Source organism: Solea solea, chromosome 12 (genome assembly GCF_958295425.1).
Source record: "Solea solea chromosome 12, fSolSol10.1, whole genome shotgun sequence".
Taxonomy (NCBI): domain Eukaryota; kingdom Metazoa; phylum Chordata; class Actinopteri; order Pleuronectiformes; family Soleidae; genus Solea; species Solea solea.
In genome coordinates, this window is record NC_081145.1 from 13,845,622 (window position 1) to 13,862,836 (window position 17,215).

Genomic DNA, 17,215 nt, shown 5'->3' on the forward strand with positions numbered 1-17,215 from the left:
TTGAATAAAAAGAAGCTGAAATATCAAAGGCTTTGGTTTAAAAAAACAACATCTACCCAGAGAGGAAAATTACCTACAATGTGCCAGGCTGTTCGCCAGTTGAAAACCAGATCATGGAAAATGTACATATGCAGCACAGAGAACAGGCAAAACCACAAAGTTACATAAGTAATTCCAAAAGTATTGTCATTCTTTATTTAAAAAAATAATCTTTTCTTTGTTTACGATACCAAGAAATTCAGCTGGCAGTCAGCGTGTGCGCAGCCACATATAAGCAAGTTGTAAATCGTGCCTGCTCATTTCCTCACCGCTGATTGAAGTGAGTCAGAATAAATTATACAATGACACAAACACATGCACTAATGTAAGCATTATCCTGTCACCTCTGGTCCGTACAAAGCATCAGTCTTAAGTGTGCCAAGTCATTCATATCAGGGAATTAGAATTAACCTTTGTAACAATGTCAGGGTTCACGTCAGGGGTACGACAGCAGGAGAGAAGTCATATGACCACCGGACTGGAAACTGATGTTTGAGGATATGGACTTCCAGGACATCGGCAGGTGAACAAACACTTCTCTCTCCACAACACGCAGCAGCTTCTGAGCAGCCAAAGCTGTCACTACCTGGCACAGAGCTGGAGCAGCGTTTTCTCTCATGTCCACAACAACGTCAGTGGGTTTTTATATAATTCCCCATGTTTTTTTTTCATTCCAAAGATTGTAGGAAGAAACTACTCCTCAAACATTATGTTTTAAGTGTTATTAATTTAGAATAGTTTATATAGTTTTTACTTAACTATCTCACGTATTTTCCATACCTATGTTTGGCACGTTAACTTTATTGAATGGTGACAGTTTAGGGAGACTGAAAACATTGGGAGTGTCGAGAGGACTGTGGTACTTCCAACAGCTGGAAACTGTTAGACTAGTTGGCTGGCTACATTTTGCATTTTTATTAAACTACTGACAACTAACTGACATAGCACAGTGTAAATATTAGAGATATATATTCATCAATAGCTGCAAAAGAGTGGTACGTGTTGTCAAAGTACTGTTTTTCAAAGATAAATTTTAAACCGATGCCAAGTTGTGACATGACAATGGTTGTGCATGAAACACACGAACAGGTGATGATTCAAACTGGATTTAAATACATTAGTATTTGCAACCTACAAATACATGTTAGTTAGCACATGCATCATTGATGATGTTTTTTTTCACTGCAGCATAAAATGAGCAAGCTTGCATGTATGCATGACGTACAGTACAATGATTTGCAGGCATGTTTTTGTTGGTGTTGTCTCTTTAAGCAGCATTAAAAAACTAACATGATCTTGATTGAGGGCCTATAGAGACAAAAGAAAGTATCCGTCGTCCAGGGTCTTGTTTGTTTGCATTCTTTTCCAGGCTGCCTGGATTCATTCACAGTTAGCCCTTGGCAGCACCCAGTTTGGCACAGGGTTAAGCTGGAGGATGACCATGGATGTGGGACATCCCCACATGAAGAGATGAGGACATGTCTCCACCCAGCTCCCACCCTGCTCTAGCATACATCAATCCTTTTTCTCTTCCTCTGGTATAAACTGGACCAGTTCTGAAGGCTAATTTGGTGAATGTTTACATGCTTTTGCTCAACAGAAGCAATGAATGCAAAGTAAGTACATCTTGAGAGAAGTCAGCAGATTTTAGATCAGGGCACAATAACATGGTGGATGTTGGCTAGAGTGTATGGGTGGGAGTAGACAGGCATTTAAAGACCATGAAGGCAGTACTAAAATCTGAGAGGTTATGTTTCCAGTCATTACTGCTGTGCCTTGTCTAAACCAACTCAGCTGGCCAGGTACTCCCCCTCCCCTCATCCAAAGCCTCAGTGTCACCCACAATGCACCTGGAGCAAGGCCAGGGCTGCTGTTAATTTGGCCTCATTATTAAGTTAAATGCAGTGCGGGCGGCGGTGCTGGAGCTAATGAGCAGTGCAGAGCAGACTGCTCTGCAACCAGCCTCCTGTCCTAGCCATTAGAAAAATTAGAGAGTGGAAAATGAGTCAAGGGTTATGGAGGCCTTAATTGAAGTCTTGAATGAAACTGAGTCAACCCTGCTCTGACTTGGAGTATCTCAACCCTTGGTAAGAGCCAGAACAGCTCCTGTTAGGGCCAGAGTGTGCATTTGTGTCAACAATATCAACATGATTTAGGACAAGCTGCTCCACGTAGATATGTATACATGATAAACAAAGTGTCGACATAAGACTTAATAATTAAACCTACAATGTCTTGCAGTGGTCTTGCAGTGTGTGTGTGTCGCGTGTGTTTTAGAGATGTGTGTGTTTCGTGCACAAGATGGTATCTTAGCTGTGTGGGTGGCAGGGTTTCTGCTCAGGGGGAGCTGTAGCTGGAGAGGAGGAGCCGGGAGCAGGTTGACTACAAAAATACTCCTGTGAGAGGCAAACAGAGAACTCAGCATATCAAAAGGCAAAGAAACACTCAAAATGCTCCTTAAGAGCAAAAAAAATATACTGTTTAGTTTAGCATTAACTGTTCAGATTTGTCCACTACCCCTCTTGAGTCACCTAAGAGACTGTCTACCCTCTAGCTACTCAGCAAAGACTTTGAGAGACTGGGGAGACCCTTTATTTCATTGACTTTGAGGGGTTTTACACGGCAGCCAGGATGAATTGTCTAAACACGACCACACTGGCACTCACTTGCACCTCATCCCAAACACTGCTTATCCTGACCTTTCTGGGAGATGATGGGAAGATAGCTGGCCAAATATTTGAAGCCAAATCAGAATCATACAGAGCTCAGCAGCAGGCTCCTTGTCAGTGTTGATAGGAGAGAAAGATCAGTTCTGTTTGTGGTTGGTTGAACTCTGCTAGGAGAAGAGAACAGCCTGAAGTTTGGGTGTTTCCAAGAACCGGTCAGACATGTCACCTTAATTTGTTGCATGGTTCAGAGGGTACAGTAACTGAGCTATATTCAAGTACCTCATCCAGCCTCTTGTCTCCATCTACCTTTTGCCCCAGTGCCTGGCTGAGGACTGTCTACTGCAAATTCTTGTCACAGTATTGTCCTCCTGCAAGCCTGCTGCGCCTGATGGAAAGCACTTAGCCATGTTTATAGCTGTACAGGTTCAAAGAGAGGCCAGCAGCACAATGGAGTACAGGGCAAGTTGGCTGCAGCACCATTGTGTGGGAAACACCATCACACACTGAGGGATCAAAACAAAGACACAGAAAAGGAAAAACTGCTGCAAGGATTAAGGAAATTGTTATATTTTTCTCCATTCTTATTTGCCCAGTATCAATTCTGCAAAAACATTTCCTCAGCACAACAGCAAACAACACCGTGTGCATGTTTAAGAAAACTGATGAAGGATCTTAGGTCCATAAACATTTTGTATTGAGTGAAAAATATTTTTCAGGAAATAAACTGCCTTACTTAAACAAAAGCATGTCTCTGATTGGAAAATGCTTCTTTCTCTGTGAGCGATTGGCTGTGTGAGTGGGTGGAGCCATAAGGCCATCTATAGGGCAGTGTTGTCAAAAGTATTACTTCAGTGTGCATGACTACTACTAACTGGTTGTAACAGCTCTAACTTTACGTTATGACTTCCCGCCATAAGAACTGAAAACTATGCATACTTGGCATCTGTGTAGGAGGTGAAGGGCAGACATGAACACCACATTAAAGGGATAAAACTGGGTCCTTTGGGTTTTAAGTAAATGTTTGGCTAACACAGCTTCATCACATGTCCAGCATTTAACTAAATAGTGTGCTGACACTGACCATCACATACAATAAAGGCAGCCAGTCTTCTTATGGTGGCCTTCTCACCCCAATGAATCCCTGTGACCTGTCCTTCAGCCCCCTCCTCCAAAGTTTTAATCCAGCTAACCTTGTCAAAACCACCAGACCTCATTCAGAACAAGCAGATGACTCTCTGCACGCCTGTGGCCCCTATAAATAGAAATTTCATTGAGGAGCAGCAGGCTGAATGGGAGGTATTGTAAATAGTGAGCCAGCCTAAAGCCTTACACAGGGCTAACCTGGGAAAGTGATGGAAAGTGGCATGCTGCAGCAATGAAGAACAGAGTACAATAACAAAATGACACCACAGTACCACTGTCCCTCACTTCATATATAAAGGTTTTACCTAACCGTTTCCCCAAACCTATGTGAAAACTGCATAGCAACAACATTCTTTGGGCTAAACACTAAAACAATGTGGTCTATGTTTTTTTTTCCTGAGTAAAAACACGATCTCTTTTGACAGGTTACTGCTTTCCTGTGACGCCCTTAAACATTACAAAAATGAGATGCTTGTGGGGAGATAAAGCAGATTGCTCACAATTGGGTAAATACATGTACAGTATATAGTATGTCTCGTTTTGCTCTAGACATAATAAGTGTTGTTTTTGACCACAAAATTGCATTAGCCTGTGTTGGGCACAGTCCCAGGCTGTCTGCCTGTCTGTCTTTTTTTTTTTTTTTTACACAAGGGGATGTAACAAGCCCGTCTGGCACTGGTTGAAAGGTTTGGCATGGAATTATGTCTTCTTCAGGAAGAAACAAAATATGTTGGCTAAATCAAATTATTATTTTATTAAAAACACAGTGCCATTCAGCGTTGTCAAAAAACAGTTAATTCTGTCAGTTCAGCTATTTGCAAATTGATGGATGCATTTGATGTAATCTCATAGAGAAGAGTACAAATATGTCAGTATGGACTTTGCTGTTGGTACAGTAGAGCAGTAGGGTCTGACTCTGCTTTAGAGACTATTAAAATAGTTTTAATAAAGATATTCTGAGTCTAGGTGTTTCTACCAAAACCTTTAAACACGTGGACAGGCTAAAGGAGTCTAGACAGTCGTCTTTTAAAGAGAGAGACAAAGAGTGGGTGAGAGCTGGTGTGGGTGAGAGAGAGGCTGAACCATTTTTAAGCCACTCATTTGATTCACAATTCACACGCAGATCCCAGCCAGGGGGCAGGGATTTTGAGGAGGAGAGATCAGTAGCGAGGCTTAACTTAAAATGTCAAATGCTTTACTTTGACTTCATGGAAAAAAGATAGTTCAGAGGAACCGACGGGCCACATGCTACCAAGCATTTTCCCTCCTTACTTAAAAAAAATCTTAGAGCAACAGGTACAGACTGGCTCTTTCACCCAGCTGTAGCAAAACAACACGGTGCTTTAACCCTGAAGGCCAGTGATACCTGATCATCAAACTGCCACCAATTAGAGCATTAGGAGAAGCCATTTATTTTGCCTATGTTAAAGAAGGTGCTAAACTCCACCGACCATTCCCACATACCCTTGATGAAATCTTATCCAGAGCAGCTCTGGCCCCCACAGAGAGAAAGAAGGATATTGAGGGGCAAAGTGAGAGGAGGGCCCTGGAGACCCAACAAGCGGTGTAGACGCTGCCAGTCCGGGGGAAGCCTGAGAAACGAAAGACGCTGCATTGCTCATGACTGAAAAATAAATTATTTGCAGGCCAACCAGTCATGGAGCACATATAGGAGCGAATGCAAGTGGAGGTTGTGACTGAAGCCCTTCTCTTTTTTCAGTCGATGACCTAATGCAGGTAAAGACTGTGGCTTGGTGCTAAACTGCTCCCCTCTCTTCAGCCCCACACCCAAATCTCCCCATGTATGTATTTGTTGAACCTCCTGCACTGAAACCACAGCCTTTACAGGAACAGACAGGGTGTTGGGCAGCACACACACATTTCCATCCATGGTGGGCAAAGAAAGGAGATGAAATTAGTTTTCAGCCAACACAGTTCCACAAATAATTACAGAAAGTAACACATTTATCTCATAATAACTACAACTGAAAAAACAAGCAGAACTATACTGTATATCTCTCAACTTACAACATCATGACAAATTAAAAGGAATAGTTTGGATTGTTGAACATTAATTTGTATGGCATAAACACCAGTAGTAGAGTGGGGATCTCTCCCCGAGTGAATAAAAGTAGTTTCAGGAGAGAGCTAGGGTCACATAAGGTTTTACACCACAAACAAGCATACATATGTTATGTAAAAACATTTGAAGAATTAAATAGCTGTCCATCCATATGCCAGATTGCGCTATCAATTTGGCACTATTTTCAAGCCTCTATCACTAAGCCGCATAGTCACAGGTCACGTGTATCACCTGTTTGAATCGGAGCGTGTGAAGGAAATCAAACTAATGTGTCTGACCACGAAACTGATGAGGACGAACTGTTCAGAGAAGATTCAACAGGATATATTTATGAACCAGAGCACACAGATGTGGAACTCCAGAGAGACAGAAAACCTAATGTCCAAAAATTCAACTATAAAACTATTATCCCTTTAAAGGTCCAGTATGTAAAAATGTTGCTAATTGCAGCTGAATATCCCTCAGTTATTAAAACAAAAAAGGTTTGTCCATTGAGCACTAACGTAAAAACATGGTCATCGTAGATATTTTATCTTCAATTTCTGACGAATTCAAATTATTTCACCTAAATATTTACACACTGGACTAGACCTTTAAATGTCAAGTAACATAACGTTTCTTAGTCACAAATCAGCAACTGGAGATGAAAACCACATTTCGTGGAATGAACAAAAATACATGATGGAAAGGAGGATTATACAGTGCACACAGGCTGCCAACTTGTGTGTTTCTGAGGAACAGGAAATTGTGTGTTTGTATGGTGTCTCATCTAAGAGCTGTTTCCAGGTGCTGCTCAAGTGGTTTCCTCTGATTTAGTGCCCTGAAGCTTGTCAGCTAACACCTAAGCTGCCATTGGTTTACCCAGCTCCAGTGACTACATCACTCATGATCATGACATGAGTGGTGATGTATGGGTAAAGGGTTAGGGACACACACACACACACACACACACACACACACACGTGCATGAACACAGTTGTATTATTTTGATTCCTGAGATGAAAAGACAATACATTTCATAATTAAACATTAACATGTTTCCTGCAGTCTTTCTTTACAAACATGCTGCAATTGGTCAGTACGTTTTCCCCCTTCTGATAAATAGCACCCTCTGCTGCTTAGCATCTGTATTTATACATCCTTCACCCATAAAGCTATTAAATGTTCAGGATCAAAAGGGTTAAGCATATCCCATAATATTATTAACTAAACCATTATATATTATATAATATATAATGTTATTATTAAACATTATATATTATATATACATAAATAAATATATGTATAGCATGATAAAATGGACATGGACATAAAATGGACATTTTTAGGCTTGTCATGACACACAAAACAAAAACACCACACTGAACACCATCAATTTCAATTCTGTGAAGTGTTGGCAAAACAGTTTATAAAATAATCTAGGAGTCACACAGAGTCCAGTGCTATACCTTATGAAACATCGAGTCTTAAGAGCAGGAAAATGTGGACCAGTGTAAATCCTTATTTCCTTAAAAGCTACATAAAGACAGTAATGTGTCAATTATCTTACGTATCGGGTATTTTATTTTTGTCTGAAGTGTTCAGGATGATAGTCCATGATTCCCCTGAAGTGGCTCTTGTATGAAGAGTTAATCCCTAACTGGGGAATAGTATATTTCATCCAGTGACTCTACACGGGCCTCCAACAATAACAGCTCCCCAGAGAAAGGAAATTCCCCCGCCTCCTCTGCTCTCGACTGTAACACACAACTCTGCTAATCCCATTCTGGTAAATGACATCACTTCACGATATCCATTTCTCCCATTTTTAAGAATTTGAAAATCAGGAACTTTTGACACATATTTGTATCCCTTATATTTTCCTTTGAATTAATAATCCAACTATGTCAACATGAAAGTCATAGTGTTTCAGATAGTGAGATCAGAGGAGGTGAGGCCTTAGAGCACACATCGGCAACTTCAACCCGTGACATCCCCAACTTGAGTTACCTCAAGTAGACGTTGTGATATTCAGCAGTTGTAGTAACAGAACCAGAGTTAAGGTGAGAGCCTCAGAAAGGCTTTATCTTACATCCGGCACAATGTGGTGCAAAGCGTCATTGCTGGTTTCCAATTGACGCAGCTGTCAGCGCCCTGCACTCGCATTCATCAGTGCGCCCGTGGGTGTTTTAGTCTTAAAATGAGTTGTGGTCAGGAGCATTGCTATCTTGAGGCAGCAAGTGCATACAAGCGTGTAGACACACAGGTGCCTCCTTTTGTTATTGTACTTCTGTTGCTTCCTCTTCTTCATGAGTGAACCGTTCCTGTAACTGATTCAACTGAGAACCGAAATAACAAGTGAAGTGTCTCAGACATGAGAGTCGACGCTCAGCATTTTGTATCATATCAGCACGTCATGTGAGTCTGTGTGCTCCCGTCTCATCACCATCCTCTTCTGTTGCTTGTTCTTAACTTCAAACCTGACTTTGGCTCATTTCTTTAAAAGTTATTTTCTTTTTAAAACACTGCTTTTTCAGCTCTGACTTTTTATTCTGCTCGCATGTCTTCCTTTGCAAATGAGCAGATCCACCTACCAAAGCAGAGAAACTTTCACTTCTCTAGTTTCCTAAATTTGCCATCTAAATAGCCCGATTTTACCTTTTAAAGGCAATGACAGACAAAACTCTGATAGATTTAATTGATGTTCCGCCTAAAACACACATAATTAGATAAATAATAATAACCCCTTTGAGCCTTGCACCTCTCTTTATGTTGAGAGTATGTGCCGAGATCTGTACAAGAGACTGTAAATACAAGCACACATTAATAGCATTTAACTAGTGTAACACAGCCAGACACAGCTAAAATATGATGTATTTTTACAGCTTTTACAGCATGTTGCATAAAGATTGGTTTAAAATGACTGTTTTTGTACAAACTTATTTGTGGCCCTTTGGTTGTGTCATTTATGTCAAAAAAATATTGCCCACCCCCGCCTTAGAAAAACAGATGGCGATGCTCCTCTCATCTTCCACCAAGTGAAGGTGACATTATAAGGCAGAGAAAATGGAAGACAAACGTGAAAAAATGCAATCTCTGCTCGATGTAGAAAGGCACTGGGGGCAGGAAATAAACCTGTATTTAAGCCGATTACCTGAGCTGTGTCCCAACCCTTTATGGCCTCACTACTACCAATGTTAATTAGAGATTGGCCAAAGTGAAAAAAGACAGCCTTGTCAGACTTGTGGGAGTGTTAGTGATGGCTGGCTGGAGTGGGACATGCAGAGCTCTTAATTGGGTCTGTATGCTGTATCAGTGGCTGGCCTGAGCACTGGTGATGATTGCTGTGAGCAGGTGGCTGTGGTGGCAGCTCTGTGCAGCCCGTCCAAGGCTAGCCTGTCTGTTCGTGTCAGGACTTGGAACACTGAGCAGACAGCTTCTGAGCCGCACGCTCATTACGTCAATATGCCCACCCTGTTGCCTAGCAACGCCCTCATAGCCCCTCTACAACACTTCCTCCCTGGTCCCACAGTGTAACCGACAGTCATGGAGGGCTACTTCCACACAGTCCAACCAGGGGGAAACATGCAGTCACTCCTAGTTGTCAGGGTCTTCTACAGTACTTTAAACCAGCCATAATTCCTCCTTTTCCTGCTGCAACCAACAATTCAAACCAAATTGTATGTCACTACCAGTGACAATGAAGGCTGCAAAATTTACGTGAAAATTAGGATAGTCTGATTTGATTTGATCCTTTTAGTGTGCGTGTGTGGATTTGAATCAGGCAATGTCTCAGACACGCCACAGCTGGTCATTCATGACGTTTGCGATTACAATCATCCCACTAACAGTACTTCAAACACCCAAGCACGTAAATGTAGACGTGAACACGTGCGAGCTTCCAGCGCACACAGGAATAGTTAAGATCTTGGAAGCATTCTTGCTAAATCTGCTGCCATCTTTTTCTGGCAGTAATTTCCATTTGCACCAGAGTGAAGCAAAAACAGGAATGGGGGGGGGGGGGGTGTTCAACCCCATGCAACTTCACTACTTCAATGGCAATCGGACAACCTGACCCGAGACTTTATAGAGGCAAATGTGTTCACAGACCTATGTTTTTTTTGTTTTTTCTAACACCACTGGTGTCAATAGTAGTCCTGTTCACAAAATAGGAATCTTTTAAGTTTTTGAGTAATACGACTGCCTCGGGCAGACAGAGAAAGCTCTGAATGTGGGTTTGCATTTGGAGCAGACTATTTTCAATTCAGCAAATGTATTCAGTTCTCTGGGGAAATACATGTCCCAAGAGGGCCTGGGATTTCTTTTGCTGCGGTTAGATTACTTTGGACAGTAGTCAGGACAAGTTTCATGATTCAGTAAAATTTTGATGAATGCTACAAATGAAGTGTAAAAGAATCAATCATGTCAGCGTTTGACTGGATGGACTTTGGAGAAGGGCACATGAAACAGTGCCTGAACTGGAAAATGACAGGGAAATGTAGAATGACATCATCTGTGGCACAGCACAAGGCCTGTTTAATGAAATGGAGAAATCAGTGGGCTTCTATAACGCCTTTTAAAACATGGAGCACACCTCGGGACTGCAGGAGTGAATTCAAAAAGGACATTTTTCATACAACCACAGAAGAAATTGGAGGAGAGTTGGAATTCAATCAAAACCAACATCACCCCCTAATATGCAGTGACTAATCTGGCAGTAGTAGATGTTATTTTCACTTCTCTCTTCTTTAAGAGTTGTGGCTTGAAACTAAAATGAAACCAATGTTGTTTTCTTCTGTGCATAGGTTCTGAATTATTTAAGTTGATTTAATCCAGTCAACAGTTCACTAAATGACACAGAGTCCCCACGGTCCTATCAGTGCACAGGCCGTCCGATGGTGTAAAAGGTCAAAATTAAATCATAGCTCCACCCTGGAGGCTCGCTCTAACATAACAATCCTCACAAGGACTTGTCCACATTCTGTGATGCTACTCTGGTTACAGAAGCAGGAGTGAGGGACAAACTCTCAACCCTAAATCCCTTTTCAATGTGCCAAGGAGGCCACTGCTAAAAACCCGAAGGGCGATCACTTGTCACAGGCAGTTTGCATGTCTGGAATGTCTCAGTTTGTGCACTCAGGATATCTGACAAGTTGGGTGGTGTTCCTTAAGATCAGGGCCGCTCTCATGTCAGACGAACAAAGTGAGTGCGGCTTGAGCTACAACATTCACACGAAGCCGAGTCTTCCCTGGGGTTGCACTTGGGCTGCGGGTGCTAGATCTCACTGTGGAAGTGCCTGAAAATAAATGGTTTTGTCACTGTGTTCACACATTCCTCCAACCAATGGGCCTGCTCTGCCTTATACCTCCATTAGGCTGCCGTCAACCTCTTTACATACCCATGGACCTCACAGAGAGGAACATAATGATACGTTTAGAGGACGTAAAAATGGAATTGAGTTATCGCTACTGGAGCTTAAGTTTCACAATCTTTGATATCATTTCAATTCGTTCATTAAATTGGAATTACATTTAAATTTGGGGAAGTAAGCTCGATTTAATATAATTTACATTTTAGAACATATTCTGAACATGAGCCATTTTTTCCATGGTTAAAAAATGAACTTGTCACTACTCTGTGGTGGACGAGCTACAGAACAGCAACACCATTTCAAAACTTTTTTTCCAGCATTCCTGTTCTCCAAGTCTGAACTCATTGTCCTCTCACTGTAGCTTCATATGACAAACAGATATAAGAGCAGTATCCTCCTCATCTTACTCCCAGAGGCATAGAGGATCAGTGCATTTCCTGAAATATTTAACGTTTTATTTCACTATAGCCATTGGGAATAAACCACTATAGAGCACATCTTTGGCTTTAAAGCGCTGCGTGGGTGCTTGGTTAACGAGTGTAAAGAAATAAAGAAGCCAGGAGAATCTAGCCTATGGTCTTCCCATGGGAAATGCAAGGAACTGCCAAACTTTTGTGGTCGGTATTTACTTAAGATGAAATGACGAACCAGCCGAGTCTTTGACCAGTGATAAGTGAAATGCCAGCAAAAAATCTGACTTGCACATTTCCTCTTCTATGAAATGACTACAGAACAAACCCTATGGGAGTAATCTGACCTTCATTGACTTGTACCCAGATATTTGAGATTGAAAAGGCTCAGCACGAGAGGAAAAAAAAGCCTAAAGACTGAGTAATAATGAATAATTATGAAAAAAGAAATGACAGCTGAAAAGGTAAACACAGTGGATTTCCTTCTTGCTGGTCTGACATTACAAGGATGTTAACTTAGGGCATCAAGGGAGGTGAACAACACAGACCAATACACCAGGCTCGGGAGAGTGGGAGACTGAGCATGAAAGAAAGCAAGAGGGAGAGAGAGGAAAAGGGAAAATGTAATTAATCACTCTACAGTCAGATAGCCGGGTCTAGTGGAGGTGTTGTTGAGTTCTGGGTATGTTTGTTGGTCTCAAGAGAAAAGCAGCGGAACAGACGTGATGTGTATGGGTGGTCAAATTAGTTTACAAACTTAAGCTGTGGCAGAAGCATTTTCCTGAGCTCTGGCCCCCAAAGTCCTTCCCGCCAAACCTGACCAAACCACATCATATCAGGGCCCAAACTCACGCTGTGATCCGAGACTTTCCCTGGGCTGCAACACAAAGAGACTCACTTCATTTAGCCTGACCTAAATCTGCAGCCTTTTACTGTGGCTGAATTGGACTGCTTTACATACATGATCTGCCAGAGCTCTACAGTTTTCCATGCATCTGACATACTTCTGAGAACCAGACCTCCACAACACTGTCACAAGTCTTTTTTTACTTGATCTTTGTGGGCAGATCCTTTTAACAATAAAAAAAGCCAAGCAGCATAAGCAGAACATAAATAAAAGCTGAATATGCAATAAATATGTTTTTCTAAGCTTGTCATGCGTAGGACACTCAATCCGGAGCATCTCCAGGAACACATGTGCTTTCAATAATAAACTGGTGACAGCAACGATGATCAGGTTTTCCAGTTTGGGCAAGGGGGTAATGCCTGGCTTTTACTACACTCGTTTGACAAATGAGGATGGCATCATAGCTGCAGTGGGCACCAAGCTATAACCCTTACACACACACACAAACATGCAAGCGTTGATGGACAAAAACCACACTGTGGACCATACCATACTTGTGCGGGTAACCAGGTAATTAACACCATTATCAATCATCCTCTGTGATCCTATGACAGCGTACTTACTCGGATTAAGCATCTGACCGATTAGTGTGAAGGGTTCCAATGCGCCAAGAACTAATGCACACTGGATGGTTACTCCACATCTTCACTGCACTGCATGGGAGGATGTGATTGTCAGTAGGAATATTTTTAACCACATGGCGTAAGCAACAAAATATGTATCCATATCTTTCTGTCTCTGTGTACGTGCAGAACACTGTGCTGATTACAATGAATGTGCTCCACTGTGTGTGTGTGTATGTGCCAATTTACATTAACATTTGTGTGTGGGAGTTCAGAGCAGGAAATGTAAAGGTTGAGATACTTCCTTGGAAACAAAGGCTCCAGCGTCTTTACATGCACTCTTTCCTTTCATAGGCACCCGGGGCTCCTGTCCCCATCACTGTAAACGCTTAAGAGGAAACATCCTGGAACTGCTGCCCCCTCCCTCACCTTTTTAAGATGACGTGACCTATCGTGCATCACAGTCATGTGAGATGTTACACGTGCAACTACAGGACACAAAATAAGCTTGAAACTCAGAACAGTACTAGTGACTAATTAATATACCGTGTGTCAGAGGTGTTAGAGGTGGGAATCACAGGGCAGTTCACAATACGATACGCGACACATGGTCCACGATACCAATAATGTCACGATAAAACGTTTCTGTGATAATCGAAATATTGCAAGACAATCATATAGAGATACAGTATGTTCTGCTGCCACATAAAACTGATTCTGATTCTGAAAACACAAATGAATGCTTAGTGAAAACAATCACAGCACAAAATGACAGGCACAGAGAAAAAGGCTGAGTGGGCCAGTAAAAGTATAACTTAATTATTTTCTTTTTCTTAATTCTTCCGATGTGAAAGCCCATTGGCAGCCAGTCTAAATTTAAACAAGAAAACAACTCAGAAATACATCTCTCAGATGACGATTGCTCAGAAGACAGTCAGACAAATGTTAATGTCAGAGAAAACAGTGAGAGAGGAATTGTATCAGCCACTGTGAATGTGAGCAGTCTACAGAACATTTGGTAAGCCGTCAAATGCTGTGACATTGTCAGAGGACTACAGCATGTGAAGATCAGAATTAATTTGCAATATCTCCAGTTTTACCAGTGTTCTTTTGTACAGTTACAGTATGATCACTCTCAAAGACGTGGAAAACCCTGCAGTTCATTTCACAAACCCTTCACCTGTCCAACTCAAAACTGTGTCATTCATCTCTTCTTCACTGTTTCTGTTGGCATAATTTTGCTCTGTTTTACTGCTCTGATAGAAAATTGAGTCATAATGTTTTGACGGTACTGTTCAAAGGTCTTCCCCCTCCTCTTGCTCTCTCGCTCTCTCTCTCTCTCTCTCGCTCTCTCTCTAACCACCCCCTTCCCTCCTCTGCCTTTTGGGAGGCCCCTCGTCCAACACACCTAGTGCTGCATTCCACAGACAGTGGGAGCATTTTCAAAGGTTGCACATGCTCAGCAGTCCACCACTCACAGCAGCACACAGGCCGACTGAGCTGCGGCTTCAGCTGCGGCCTCAGCTGCCACCAGACCTCAGCACAAGGCTCAGGCACTGCCAAGGTGAGCTGCTGTGTGGGAGATATCGCAGTGTAACAGCAACCAAGTTTGTGTGATGACAAGGAGAAAGCAACTGTGGCGTTCAAGAAGTAGAGTGATAATTGTACAGTATTAGCCACCTCCAAGCTGCTAAAACCCACTCCAAGTGAAACCCTCATGCCATAGTGAGGCCTCTCACGTCTGTGCCGGGAGTCTGGCAGGTGTGAAAGTGGGGTGTAGGTCTCAGAGCACCTTTTTGCCTGACCCACCCAAAATCCTTAAGGGCTCTTCTGCACTGATGTACAGCTCAGGTTTCAACCTCACAAGGCTCCCTAAACAATATTTCTGTTCTTGTACATGGTAAAATACCACAACACAGCAAATTTAGTGCTGCAATAAAAAGCCAATGAGTCAACCAGCACAAATTAAATAGGTAACTGTTCTTAACTCTTTCCTGAGTAGGTTCTTTGTATTATTATTATTTTACTGCAAAGAACAGGAACTCTCATGTATCATGGAAAAACACTCATGCTGAACACATGATAAAGTTACTACTTACTATAGGCACTTTGTATAACCTGCTCTGCTGTGTGTGATCTGGGACTGGGTCTTCAATGGGACTGGATCTTCAATGGGACTGGGTCTTCAATGGGACTGGGTCTTCATTGTACTGGACAACTGCCATTTCTCACCTTAAGTACAGACAATACAGGATTTTCACAAACTGACATTACAGGCACAAAGATGACAGTGCAAGTCACTAATAATATTTATGATAAATGTATATCAAAAATGTATTTTGTTTTCAAACATGGTTGAAGGTTGTTTGGTTGTTTGTTTTCTGTTTTCTCCATGAGCATATATCAAATGTGTAGATAGCACAGTGGGTTTTGTTTTGACAATGCAAATTGTATGAAATCTACAAAAAACTTCAAAGATTCAGTGAATAAAACATCAAATAAAATGCCCTAAATGTAGATTCAAACAATTATAATAACAAAACCAATGTTACGGAGTCTGTAAAGCTCAGATTTACAAGCTGAGTTTCAAAGATGAGAGACCCCAAAAGAAAAACTCCCGTTACCTCTTGTACCTTTAGTCAGTTTAAGATGAGCTCAAGACAGTTTTGCTGTCTTAATAAATTCACGTAGGGCGGCTTACGTGTGCACACAAACGTGCAGATTCAGAGATTGATAACATCTTAAACTTGTGACTGTATTATACATCTATGGCTACGTTTGAGGGGGAAAAAAGTAGGTTTTGGTTTCAGGGTTTTAAGAATACAGTCATTCTTTAACCCACTAAGGAAAACATATTGATCATCTTTACAAATCTGTTGTTTGTTGGATAAAATGCACTATTATAGTTCAGCTTGTTTTAGAAAAGCAGAGGAACCTTCATCTTATGGCGCTCCTCCTTTCATGTGTGTGTGAACCAAGATGGTCATTTCTCTTATTAGCTTCTCTCCAGTCTTGCCTGAGTGCTGCGATTATCAACGCACACATCTGGATTAATTTAGTCAAAGAATCCTATAAAGAGCCTAATGGGCTCTTCTAACATTTTTTTTGAAGACTGATAAAGAGCCGTTTCAGATCTCCTTTACATCAGTCAGTTCCATCTGTGGTTTATTAAAGTTTTCACTAAATTTGTTACCTCCGCCAAGGATATAATGGTTACATTTGAATGCCTGTTGGTCTGTAAGCATAATAATTCAAAAAGTAATTCTTCTTTTTGAGTTATTGAGTTAAATTATTTGAATTCAATTTACTGGGGATGTAGGTTATGACCCAAGGAAGGAATGAAAAGATTTTGGTGGTGATACGGTACTAAATTCAAAGAAACATCTTTGTTTTTTGTTGTTTACCTTGTGAGATAGCAAGTGGGTTCTCTGACACATGAAAATAGACGCTGTTAGTACTCTGGTTTTCAAAAGAAATGCAATGTTGTCTTGCTTTTCCTAAAATAAATATAACATGTATGGTTACAGGCTGTACAGTGTGTTTTATGAGGGATAGTTGCACCGTCGACTTGTTGCAAGTTAGGCTTCCTAAAGTTGGCACGTTTACATAATATTCACAACATTTTGAAGAGATAGGTGCGAATAATGGCAACCAAAACACGTTTACTAGCTAAGTTAGCTAACTCTTGTTGATATGGTCAAACTACAGGGTACCTACAAAATGATTGCATAAATTAGTTAAAATGCATCTTACATTTAATTTAAATTACGTACATGAACAGTACAGCACATGACATGCTTACCGTCCAAAAGACAAACAGAAAGGCCAAGGGAGACACTACCATCGTCTAACCACAAGATGTCGCCACTGTCGGCAGATTTATCAGTACTCTTTTGTCAATGGTGCATTTAAGTGCAACTCGTTGGGTCCTGTTTCAGATTGTGAGGATACAGAAGAGTGGTCTGTTGATTACATTTTTTTTTATTGTTTTATTGAGGGAATATAAATGTGAAAACAGTACAAAATTACGAAATAGTTTTCCATTTTTTT